This window comes from Magnolia sinica, chromosome 1 (assembly GCF_029962835.1).
Source record: "Magnolia sinica isolate HGM2019 chromosome 1, MsV1, whole genome shotgun sequence".
Lineage (NCBI taxonomy): Eukaryota > Viridiplantae > Streptophyta > Magnoliopsida > Magnoliales > Magnoliaceae > Magnolia > Magnolia sinica.
The window spans coordinates 1,289,107-1,301,660 of NC_080573.1; positions in this window are offsets into that span (position 1 = coordinate 1,289,107).

A 12,554-nucleotide genomic window follows, 5' to 3' on the forward strand; every position below is an offset into this window, starting at 1 on the left:
TCTTGATATGGAAAACATTGTATTAAACAAAATTCTCTTTGGTGGACCATGAAATTGTAATCATTGGACTAAATTCACAATGGATGTCATTCTACAAGTGTATAACTAGAATGTCCGTGTAAACAATGTATATTGATGAACAGCATTGATAAACATATGCATCAATGTGGGGCCCACATCAAAATTCTCCAGAGTCCTGCACAGACCAAATGCAATTCCATCTCATCTAATTCAACCTTTACCATTCTTTCCAAATGGTGGATGGAATTTGCACCGACCAAATGCAATTCTATCCCACCTAATCCCATATAACGACAAACGCCCCCCTAAGGTGGTCCCTACCCCTTCCACCTTGGCTGTAGAACGTGTTGTCACCGTCCAAATTGCAGACTTGAGGACACCTGGCTTACGTGTCAAACATGTACAAAAGATTGCTAGCCTCATCTTTCTAAGTGTCGGCCTCGTCAACCGTCCAAAACATTTAATGTAGAGAGCGTGCAAGTTAATTCAGACCATCCGAATTGGGTCCCAGTCCTGATCATTTCCAACTAACGAGTGGGTCGGGCCAAGTCCTTTGTATGGCATCCAACCTGTCTTTATGGATTTATCCTACCATCAAAGTTGGGCACCTTAAAAATAAAAAAATCAGGTGGGCCACCAAATGAATTTAACAGTCTCGGGCCTCTTGGCTTTTGACGCATGCATCCTGTCATCGTGTGGTGGTGCTCCATTGTTAGATGGAATGGACGCGGATTGCATTATGAGTTACTTAGTATAGCGTACTTAATAAACTCTGTAGGACCTACTATGATGTATGTTTTTATTTATTTAAATCCACGCTGTCCATCTGTTTTATTAGATCATTTTAGGGTATAAATAAAAAATCAAAGCATATGTAAAGCTCATGTGGACCACACCATAGGAAACAATGGAAATTGAATGGCTACTGTTGAAAACTTATTGGGGCTGTGGAAGTTTTGAATCAAGTTGATATTTGTGTTTTCCTTACATCCGTATCTTTGTGACCTTATGAACTGATTGGATGACAAATAAACATCACTGTTATCCCTATGAAGGTTTCAACGGTGGAGGTCATTCTCCCCACTGTTTCATGTGGTGTGGTCCACTTGAGCTTTGGATATGCTTAAATTTTGAGCTCATGATCTAAAATAAGCTGATAAAACAGATGGACGGCATGGATAATACAAATACATCACGGTGCGGCACACAGATTTTACTCAGTACTCAATCTACATCCATATGGAATATACACAACATGGAAGGTAGGCCCCACAGCAGAAAAAACAATGGACGACCATAAATTCATGGGCAACTCACATAATGGTTGGATTGACTGATTTTGGGTCGATGAACTTTCATGGTGGGGCAACCCACAGCCCTTACGGACAAGTGGAATGTCATAAGTACACTCAGGTGGGCCATGCTCAACAGTTGTGGAATAAGCTTATTCAACGGTGACTGGCAGAGGAACCGTTCTCAGATAATAAGAGATGTTAAATGCATACCCGTAAGTGGGGTACGTAGATTTTTTTTTTAGTGTGGATGTCTCAGCCTCACATCTCCTTCCTTCACAGCTAAGGAAGGAATGATATTTCTGCCTACCTATTTCTTAATTATCTGAATTAAATTAGGTGGCATTAATGGACAGACAAATATACAGGTGGCAACTAAACATGTTTTCATCAATTTCCTTTTCTCTGTGGGCCCAGATATGGACTTGACGTACGGATAATGAGACGGATGCCTTGACTGATCAACTAAAAATGACCCAATGGTCAACTGGCCTCTAAACTGCAATTAGATGAATTTCAGGTTGGAGTTGAAAGTTTGTGAATCCAAATGCACCATCAAGATCACCGTCTGAAAGCATGGGCTTACCATCTAGCATAGCACCTGCAATGCTGGTGGAGAGAGAGAGAGGTGCGACTACACGTAAGGAAAACATTAATAATAATGATAATAAAAGAAAGAAAGAAAGAAAGAAAGCCCAAATGATTTCAACAGTGTCTGTAACGAGCTTCACGTTTTACAGTATTTTACCGCTACTCAGAGTTTTATACATGGTTATTTTATTTTATTTTATTTTATTTTATTTCTTGTAAAATTTTATGCCGATTAATGTGAGGTAGCACAACAAATATGTGAAGTAGATTTTACAATATTATCATAATAAAAAAAATACATGAAATAAATTTCATATTGTCTTCACAATGGGTTCTACACAACTAATTTTCCACGAAGGTAAATTGAGTTCTGTGCTTGTAAGGAGGAACTTGGTCCTAGCAACGGCTCTATAGGATCCACCATAAAACATGCATTTTATTCATATTGTCCATCTATTAATTTAATAAATCATTTCAAGTTATGATCCCAAAATTGAGGTAGATTCCAGGCTAAAGTGGGTCACGCCATTGGAAACAATAAGGATTGAACACCCGCCGTTCAAAACTTCATGGGGCCATGAAAGTTTGTTGATATTTTTGTTTTTCATTCATCTAGGCCTATGGGACATCATGAACAGGTTGGATGACAAATAAATATCACGGTGAGCCATGTCATTATCACCACTGCTTCCTATGGCGTGGTCCACTTGAGGCTTGGATATTACTCCATTTTAGGCTTATGCCTTAAAACGATATGTTAAAATTGATGGACTGCATGGATAAAACACATACATAATGGTGGACCCTACATAGTTCTTACCAATACCAATCTCTCTTGATAACGGTAGGAGAGATTGGTGTAAAAGGAGTAACCACTCTTAGAGCTGTACACACGCGTTGAGCAGAGTCGAGCTTGGCCCAATTCGGCCCAGCACCCTAGCTTGAACTCGGCTCGGTCCTGAAGCCTAATTAGTCTACTTGCTCAACTCAGTCAGTAGCACGGGCTAGTTCAAGCTAAGTTCATCCCAACTTGAACTCAATCTTTTGAGCCGAGTTCAAGTTTATGCCTATGAGCTAAGTTTGAGTTTATATTTTAAGATTTTTAATATAAATATGTAATATATATTTTATTTAAATATATAAATATTTATAAAATATTTATATTAAGTGAACTCGATTGGATTCGATTTGAGTCACGCTCTGAGCCAAGCCAAGTCGAGTATGACTTGACTCGACTCAAAATTTTTTCGAGCTCAAAAAATCAGTTCAACTGGCTTGAAACTATCCAAGTTGAGTCTGAGCTTTTTGAAGTTGAGTCAAGCAAGCTAACTGAGCTAATTCAGTTGGTGTGCAGCTGTACTACTCTCATGAAATGAAATGACAAATATAACCTTGGTTGAAAGGCCACACACATTTCAATTTTAAGAGGTTCACTCCTTTTTCCATGACTAATTACAAGGGTGTGAAATTGGCTCAGCACTCACATTACTTACAGTATGGGTGATGACAAGGAAGAGGAAAATAAATAGTTCTTTTTTCTCAGCATTAAGGAACAAAATGAGAGCATACATAAAACCATCGAAGAAAATAAAACCAAGCTACATTATTAATGGGCCAAGTGGACCCAATGGGTCTTTGAAACCAACGGATTTGGAGCTAAAATCAGACATGTTGTTCAGGTTTTGGGTCCAAAACACTCAACCAATTATCAGATGAGCAAGGTTTGGAACCTCCCAAAGATTATTCCAACCCAATTCCAAACCCACAGTTGAAATTCCTATTAATGTAATTCAGGTAAAAATTGAAACCTTGAAACTTATTACTTAAGAGTCATTTGCTTGATGTGATTTTTGGTTGATATGAACTAGCTTAGCAGTTTAGACCATGTTTTGAAAATAATCCATCATCTCCAATACAAAGAGATGGACAATCGATTTAGACATCCAAGCAGCATTACATCTGAACCATTCATCAACTTCTTAGTCAGAATTGTAGATTTAGAGAATTGATAGACGAAAACATTTGGCTCATGATCATTTCGGAGGTGAAGAGTATTGTTTTGGAAAGAAAGTGCTCTTTCATTTTCACACAATATTTTGATTCATGATTTTCAGAGATCCTACTGAGAATACTATAAATCTCTAAACTGTAATAGTTTTGCTCGTAGCCTAATCCAAATACAACCTTCAGTATTAACAAGAATAAAGGAGAATGCCCACCGTATAACTTCAAACAAAACCAAAATCCAATTGATGATTAGACATTTTCTAAAACCAAAAATTGGTTTTTGATAAAAACAATTCGGTAATCTCTCTCTCTCTCTCAGCCTACTTGGGAGTCCTTGGAAAGTACTTGGATGGGAAATACAATTCAAGAATATATATATATATATATATATATATATATATATTCTAATCTTGAATTCAGCTTTTAGTATAAAACATTTCCCTTCCGACAATGTATTTTCTCGGAGAAAGTCCTAGAAGATTTTCCCAACGCTCATTATAGCTTTTTAACTTTTCCAAATGCTTATACGCTATTGCCCGCATGGACTGACCATGTTGTGTGCATGCCATCTAACGCGGGACTAATAGGATACTTAAAAATTATGTCAGACCATAAAAAAACAATGAAAAACTGTCCGATTACCTTCAAAGTCACATGTAATGGTTGGATTGAGCTGATTTTAGGGCTCCGGGCTCCAACTTTCCCGGTGGGGCAGCCCTCCAAAATAGGTTGAATGCCATACATATATCCTGGTGGGCCACGCATAACCTTTATAGAATAAGCATATTGTCACAGGACTTGCAAGGAAAGTACTAGGGCTGAAAGTAGGGCAGGTTCAACCCGGCCTACCTGACATTGGGTTGGACTTGGGCAAAATGTATCGGGTTCAGTCTTGGGCCTGGACTATACAAACACCAACCCCATAAAACTTGGGTTGAGCTCGAGTTGCTCGACTCAAACTGAACTCGAACGATATGTAAGTTACTTATAAATTATATGTGTAGAAGGCATAAGAGATTTCAATGCCATCGGGTTTCATTGGTCCATGTTATTTTGTATGACTTGAGCTAACAAGACACCATGGATCTCTCTCTCCTAAATGGATTGTGTGCCACAAAATATGACTTTTAAAGGAGCAGTTGTGTTATATTTTAGTTTGTTTGTTTAGAAAAAATATAGTTCTTTACTATAAATAATTACAAATATAATTAAGATAATCATAAGTAAAAAAAGGTGTTTTGAAAATATAATAGATTAATGTAATAAAGAAAATATTACCATGTATCAACCCGATCAACCCGACCGAGCCCACTTGGGTTGGGCTTGGGTTAAGAGTTTTTAACCCGAGGTTGGGTTGGCTTGGGTTAGGGTTGAGGTATAGAAACCTTGGGTTGGGTTGGGCACCAACCTGACCCAATTATTGACCGGAAACCAAATGTAATGTAAGGAAATCTTGATTGTTTGTTGCTTTTGCTTACTTCAATCTAAACCAATCATCAGCTAAGGATATTTTGTATCTTAAAATTGAAATAGATTGGACAATCCTGACATTTGGATTGAATAATTTTCAGTTAAAAATAGAGGGAGAAGAAAGTTTTCAATGGCTCACATCCAACTTCAAAGAGTACAGATTAGATCATCCCTGATGGATTCTCACGTGATAACAGCTCAGTGACAGTAACAATAACATAGACGGTTCAGATCGTCAGACTATCTCAGCATGTGGCCCCAGGGGCTGGCCACACGCGCTGTGTTCTGAGTCGCGACAGAGCCCAACCAACTCTCACGTGTACAACGTGAAATGTCCATTAATCAAATCCCATGACCACGTGGCAGACAAATGTACTCACATGTGCCGGATTTTCAACGATGAGGCATCATTCGAACAAGCCTGGCTGTTCAACTGCCCCAAACAAAACGTATAATCAAGTAGAATCCCGTCCACTGAATGGCAACTATCCATTAAACGGGATAAGGCCCACCAATCTGATAAATATAGTATACGAGGAGCTCACCATTAGAAAATATTAGGTTGGATACAACCGAAAATAGAAAAACTAAAATAAAATATGAAATTTGTTTCGTTAGGTTGAATAACGTAAACTGATATTTTTTCCTTAAAAGCATGATTCACCTCTTATCAAAGCATATATGGATCCGAAGAAAGTGCACCAACTAGTGTCACTATGGCCACATTACTCGTACTCGAGCACACTTTGTGTTCCATTGCCAAGCATCTCTATCTCCAAAACATCCAAGTAAGAATACAACCCACAAATCCACATATAACCACTAAAAACTTTTCTACCATTATTAATGTGCGACTGAAAGCATATACAACATTTTTTAATTTGAAATTTCCAAAACCCATTTTAGCGGCAAAATATTAAAATTTTGAAAATTCTAATATTTTTCAAAAAACCACACATTTCAACACCCACCGGATGGTCGATCAGGATCTAGTACTGTTGTAAATTATACAGATTAATATATTTCTGTATAATGTGGAAATCGAAAAATTGCAAAATAATCTAAAATCAGGATAGGCTGAAGCACGTCTGAAATACTGTCCTTAAAGCATTATTTGCCCCTGCTCAAGTGAATTGAGTATGCTGATAGCTTACAGGCAAACCGCTTCTAGGATACGACGAGCCTGGTGTGGGTCTGCGTTCAGCAAACACGAAGGCCCAACAAATAGAACTCTTATACACTTTATTTGGCATAATTACAATATAAAAAAAATCTCAAAAGAGAAAGAAAGAGAAGAAATTTCTTTTGATTTTGAACACTGCACTGGTCAGTACTTCAGCCACTGGTTCAGATGAACCGTTCTAGACCACACCGTTGGTCTGTTCTTCTAGCAAAGGTTGAACCCTTGCTGTCTTGCTGGAACCACTAGAGTTTTGGAGAGAAGTAGTGAGTTGTGTTTCAATTAGTATGGGTTTACTGGAGTGAGTTGAGAGATGGTTTGGAAACCCATCCAGACCCTCCTTTTATAGGCTATGATGGCTGAGGGTTATGGTCCAGGGAATTAAATCGCATGACCGTTTTCTAGCTGTTGGAGAAAACTAGTCGTTTTATGGTCATTTTCTGATTGTTGTGCATGGGCCATTAAGCTACTACTTGCTGACTGTTGTGAGACAGCAGCTAGCCGTTTTCTAGCCGTTGGGTTAGCCACGCAGCAGTTACAGCTGGACCCTGCACTAACTACATAGCTGTTACAGATCTGCTGCAACAGCTCTATTTTTCAGCCCTCTATAGATTCTGAAGGACTCTCATTCAGTCCTCTAGTCTCCTATTCATCCAGCCATCCGTCTTAGTCACTTAGTCGCACCGCGACTCGCACACGTCTCGCTCAAGGTCGCGAATGAGCGACCCTTTGCGACACGATGCGGACGTGTGAAGTGCAAAGTGCGCCATACAACCATACTGCCTCACATGCCCACGTCGTCGCATCGAGCCTGTGCCCGTGACCAAGACCGAGACCAAGACCGAGCGCGAGCGCGAGCGCGCGCGGGTGTTCCAGTGCTACGCACTGGAAACGCAAGGTCCATAGTCCTTGGACTAGGTGAGTAAATATTATAATACTCCACTGTTTTTATTTAAACCATTTTTTCTTCTCTTTCCTTTCCCATGTGGGACTATTCCTAAAATCCCACAAAATGGTGTTTTTTCAAAAATAACTTTTTTATATATCATATATTATTTTTTATTATTAAAATATATTTTATAAAAATCAATATTTTTGCAACAATCATCCACTTGATTTTTTATAACATATATTTTCTCGGTTAAACAATTCTGCCAGAATAATTAGCTTATATGCATAAAGAAAGATACCTTTCGATTTTAATCTTTCCTTAGTGTAAGTATCTCAAAACTCTGTCGAAATGACTGGTAGCCGTAGCGTTGAACCAGTTATTCCTAGATAACAGAGTCAGAGAAATCACACACATATTCGTTATGTGTTTGTTAGAATTTTCACAATCTTGCTCAAAACATTTAATGGCCATGTGCTTATCCTAATTCGTAAATGATCCCGAGAGAAAAATTCCTAACTCTCATGAGAGACGGCACCATCTCTATGTTCATATAGGTGAAATCCTTCTAGTGTCTCCGTTACTATAAGACACTTGTCCTTATAGACTGGATTTCATTAAGAGTTCTAAGACTCAACCCTCTTTCGTAACGTTCAGTACTTATCTATTATGGATGAGGTTATATTATTTAGTACTAAAAACTTTTCATATATCAGTGACTTGTTCTTACCTATTAAATCCAAAATTAGATATTTTCTGACTTTAGGTTGAGTTACCATCACTGGTGGAACTTTGGTTGAAGAGTTTCAACCCCATCCCTCTAAATGTAGTATTTACTACCTCTCTCGGTAGAGGTTTGGTGAAAGGATTTGCCAGGTTGTTGCTTGATTTCACATAAGAAATAGCAATGATTCCATCTCGAATCAATTGTCTGACATAATCATGTCGAAGACTAATATGTCTAGACTTACCATTATAAGTGCCGCTATAGGCTCTAGTTAATGTGGTTTCACTATCACAATATAGTGACACAACAGATATAGGCTTTACACAGAAAGAGATTTCTAATAGAAGATCCCTTAACCACTCAGCCTCTTTGCCTGTTGCAGCCAGGGCTATGAATTCAAACTCCATAGTCGAATGCGTTATGCAAGTCTGTTTCTTGGATCTCTAAGATACAGCTGCACGTCCTAGGGTGAATATCCACCCTATAGTAGACTTGTTGTCCCCTGCACTCGATATCCAGCTCGCATCGGTATATCCTTCCAATACGGCAGGAAACTCTGAATAAAATAGTCTTAAGTCTTTGGTTGCTTTTAAGTAACCAAGGACTCTACTGATTGCATTCAAGTGTTCAGTACTGGGGTTACTAGTAAACCTACTAAGTTTACTCACAGCATATGCGATATCAAGTCTAGTGCATTGCATGGCATACATAAGACTCCCTATCGTACTCGCATATTCTAATTGTGCAACTGTTCTTCCAGTATTTTCTTTTAGCTTGATACTTTGATTAAATGGGATCTTTGCTTCTTTTATACTTAGATGGTTAAACTTGTTTAGTATATTCTCAATATAATGAGATTGACACAAAGCATAACCCCACAATGTTTTTTTAACTTTGATACCTAGGATGGTATCAACTTGTCAAAGATCCTTCACTTTGAATACGGAAGATAGAAACCTCTTTGTTTTCAGTCACACCTTCCATTTTATTACTTATTATTAACATGTCATTAACATACAGATAAATAATAATGATACAACTATCATCTACTTTTGAATATATGCATTTGTCAGCTACATTATGCATGAAACCATGAGAAAGTATTTTAGAATTAAACTTCTCATGCCATTGTTTTGGTGCTTGTTTTAATCCATATAAAGATTTGACTAATCTACATACCTTGTTTTCATTTCCTGTAGAACGAAACTTTTAGATTGTTTCATGTATACCTCCTCATTGAAGTCACCATCTAGGAATGCGGTCTTTACATCCATTTGGTGGATGTGAAGATGATGTATGAAAGCTAGCGCAAATAATATCCTACTGGATGTTATCCTAGCTACAGGAGAGTATGTGTCAAAGTAATTTATCCATTCTTTTTGTCTAAAACCCTTAGCTACTAGTCGAGCTTTAAAGGTTTGGATAGTCCCATTAGTGTGATATTTCTTCCTAAATACCCACTTAAAACCTATGGGTCTAGAACCTAGAGGTAAGTTTACTAGTTTCCATGTTTGGTTTGACAGTATGGATTCCATTTCATCGTTTATAGCTTCTTTCCAGAAAGTTGAGTCTCTAGAGGATACAACCTCTTTATATGTTTTAGGATCATCTTCTATAGTCATCACTATAGGTATTTTTCTTATAATATTTTCTCTATCTCCTTCTACAAGATGGAGAATGACGCGTTGTGAGTCTATGTAGTCAACTCCTAAACTCTTCTCTATTCTTGTCCTTTGACTTCTACGAGATTCAACAGGAGCTTCCACTATCTGTAGAGCTGTGCTATATGATTCTCTATTAGGAGTTTGGATTTTATTATCCTTTGATTCCAAGAATAATGAGTTCTCAAAGAACTCAACATCTCTTGATTCTATTATTATATTAGACTCTATGTCTAAAAGTCTATAAGTTTTACTATTGTGTGCATACCCTACGAAGGCGCACTTAATAGCTCTTGGTCCTAACCTAGTTCTTTTTGGATCAGGGGTTCTGCAATATGCAAGACACCCCCACACTTTTAGATATCTTAGTTTAGGTTTTCTTCCTCTCTATATTTCATATGGAGATATTTTATATTTTTTAGACGGAATTCTTTTTATAATATGGCATGCTGCAAGCAGTGCCTCTCCCCATAAACTTAGTGGTAACTTTGTTCTTATCAGCATTGAGTTGACCATTTCTACTAATGTCCTATTTTTTCTTTCAGCTATTTCGTTTTGTTAAGGTGTGTATGGCGCTGTACATTGATGTATTAGTCAATGTTCTTCACAGAAGTTATCGAATTCATTGGAGAAGTATTCTCCTACTCTATCGCTACAGAAAACTTTTATCTTCTTATTTAGTTGATTCTCTACTTCTGCTTTATATATTTTAAACATGTTTAATGCTTCATCTTTACTCTTTAACAGATAAACATACACATATCTAGAGTAATCATCTATAAAGGTTATGAAGTACCGTTTACCTCCACGAATAAGAATGCCGTTTAACTCACAGATATCACTATGCACAAGATCCAATACTTGAGACGATCTTTCAACACTTGGAAAAGGTTTCTTCGTCATTTTGGATCTTATGCACACTTCACATTTATCGGTTTTATTATCTATGTATGAGATTAAACCATTCTTATCCATGAACTTCAAGGTGCTATACCTTGTATGGGCTAGCCTATCATGCCACAGTCCAGCAGATTCAACTATATACGCAAAAGTGCTACTTTCATTCAGAGAAAACTTAGCCATCCCATTACAAGCATATCTCTTTCCTACAAAATTCACATTCTTGGATAGAATTAGTTTACCTGACTCGTACACCACCCGTATGCTTGGTTTTCCTAGAAGATCCCCAAAAACTAAGTTTCGCCTCATGTCTGGGACGTGCAGTACATTAGTCAGAATCACTTTCTTTCCAAAGGTGCATATCAGTTCGACAGTTCCTTTGCCGACGACTTTCGATTGGACTTCATTACCCATTTGGACTTCTTAACCATCGGTCAATTCTTTATAGGTTTTGAAGGCTGATTTGTCGTAGCACACATGTACAGTAGCGACAGTATCATACCACCACCCTGGAACTTTGCCTTGGATGGTATTCACTTCAGTGATCATGGCTACGATATCGCCTTCTTCTACTGTACTTGCCTCCTTTTTAGATTTGCGATATCGGCATACTCGAGCATAGTGCCCGATTTTCCGACAGACATGGCATGGGCCTTTGAACTTTCCGTTCTTTTTTTGGGTGTTTTTCTTGAATTTTCGGTTCTTTTTTTGGGTGTTTTTCTTGAATTTTCCGTTATTGGGTTTCAGGAAATCGTCCTTCTCAGGATGTTTGTTATTAGTATTTCTCTACCGCATGTATCTTGGACGAAGCATTCCCGTTATCATTCTTTCTGTCGCGATTACGAGATTCTTCTTCAATTCTGAGGTGTTTTTGGATTTGTTCCAGTATGTAGTCCTCAGTTTTATGTAACAACTTCTTTCTATAGTCTTTCCACATCGGTGACAATTTGACGATTATAGCCCCGACTTGGAATGTTTCAAGAAGATCGATTTTTATCGCTTTGATTTTGTTTACTATTAGCTGCAGTTCTTGGATTTGAGGCAGCAGCGGTTTATTATCTACCATGCTGAAGTCAAAATACCTGGCGATGAGAAACTTGTTGGTACCTTCTTCTTCAGCTTTATATTTGAATTTCAGAGCAGCCCAGATCTTCTTTACTGATGACGTCGGTCGGTACAGATTGTATAGGCGGTGGAGAGAGCGTTCAGAATGTGTCCTCAATACAAGAGTTTATCTTCGGCTCGTTTGGTGCAGGCAGCTACCTATTCAGGTGTGTCTTTGTCGGATGCTTCAGGTAGCGCTTGTAGATTTGGATCTAATATGTAATAGATCTTTAGCGTCATTAGGAGAAATTTCAGCTTGTCTTGCCATCGTGTAAAATTGGTTCCATCGAACCGATCAAGACGTATCAAGTCCTGATTCATCAACTTGATGGATGAAACACTGTCGGCTTCCATTACAAATTAACGCTTTAAGATTGTTGTAAATTATACAGATTAATATATTTCTGTATAATGTGGAAATCGAAAAATTACAAAATAATCTGAAATCAGGACAGGCTGAAGCACGTCTGAAATGTTGTCCTTAAAGCATTATTTGCCCCTACTCAAGTGAATTGAGAATGCTGATAGGTTACAGGCAAATCGCTTATAGGATACGACGAGACTGGTGTGGGTCTGCGTTCAACAAACACGAAGGCCCACCAAATGAAACTCTTATATACTCTATCTGGCAGAATTACAATATAGAAAAAATCCCAAAAGAGAAAGAAAGAGAAGAAATTTCTTTTGATTTTGAACACTGCACTGGTCAGTA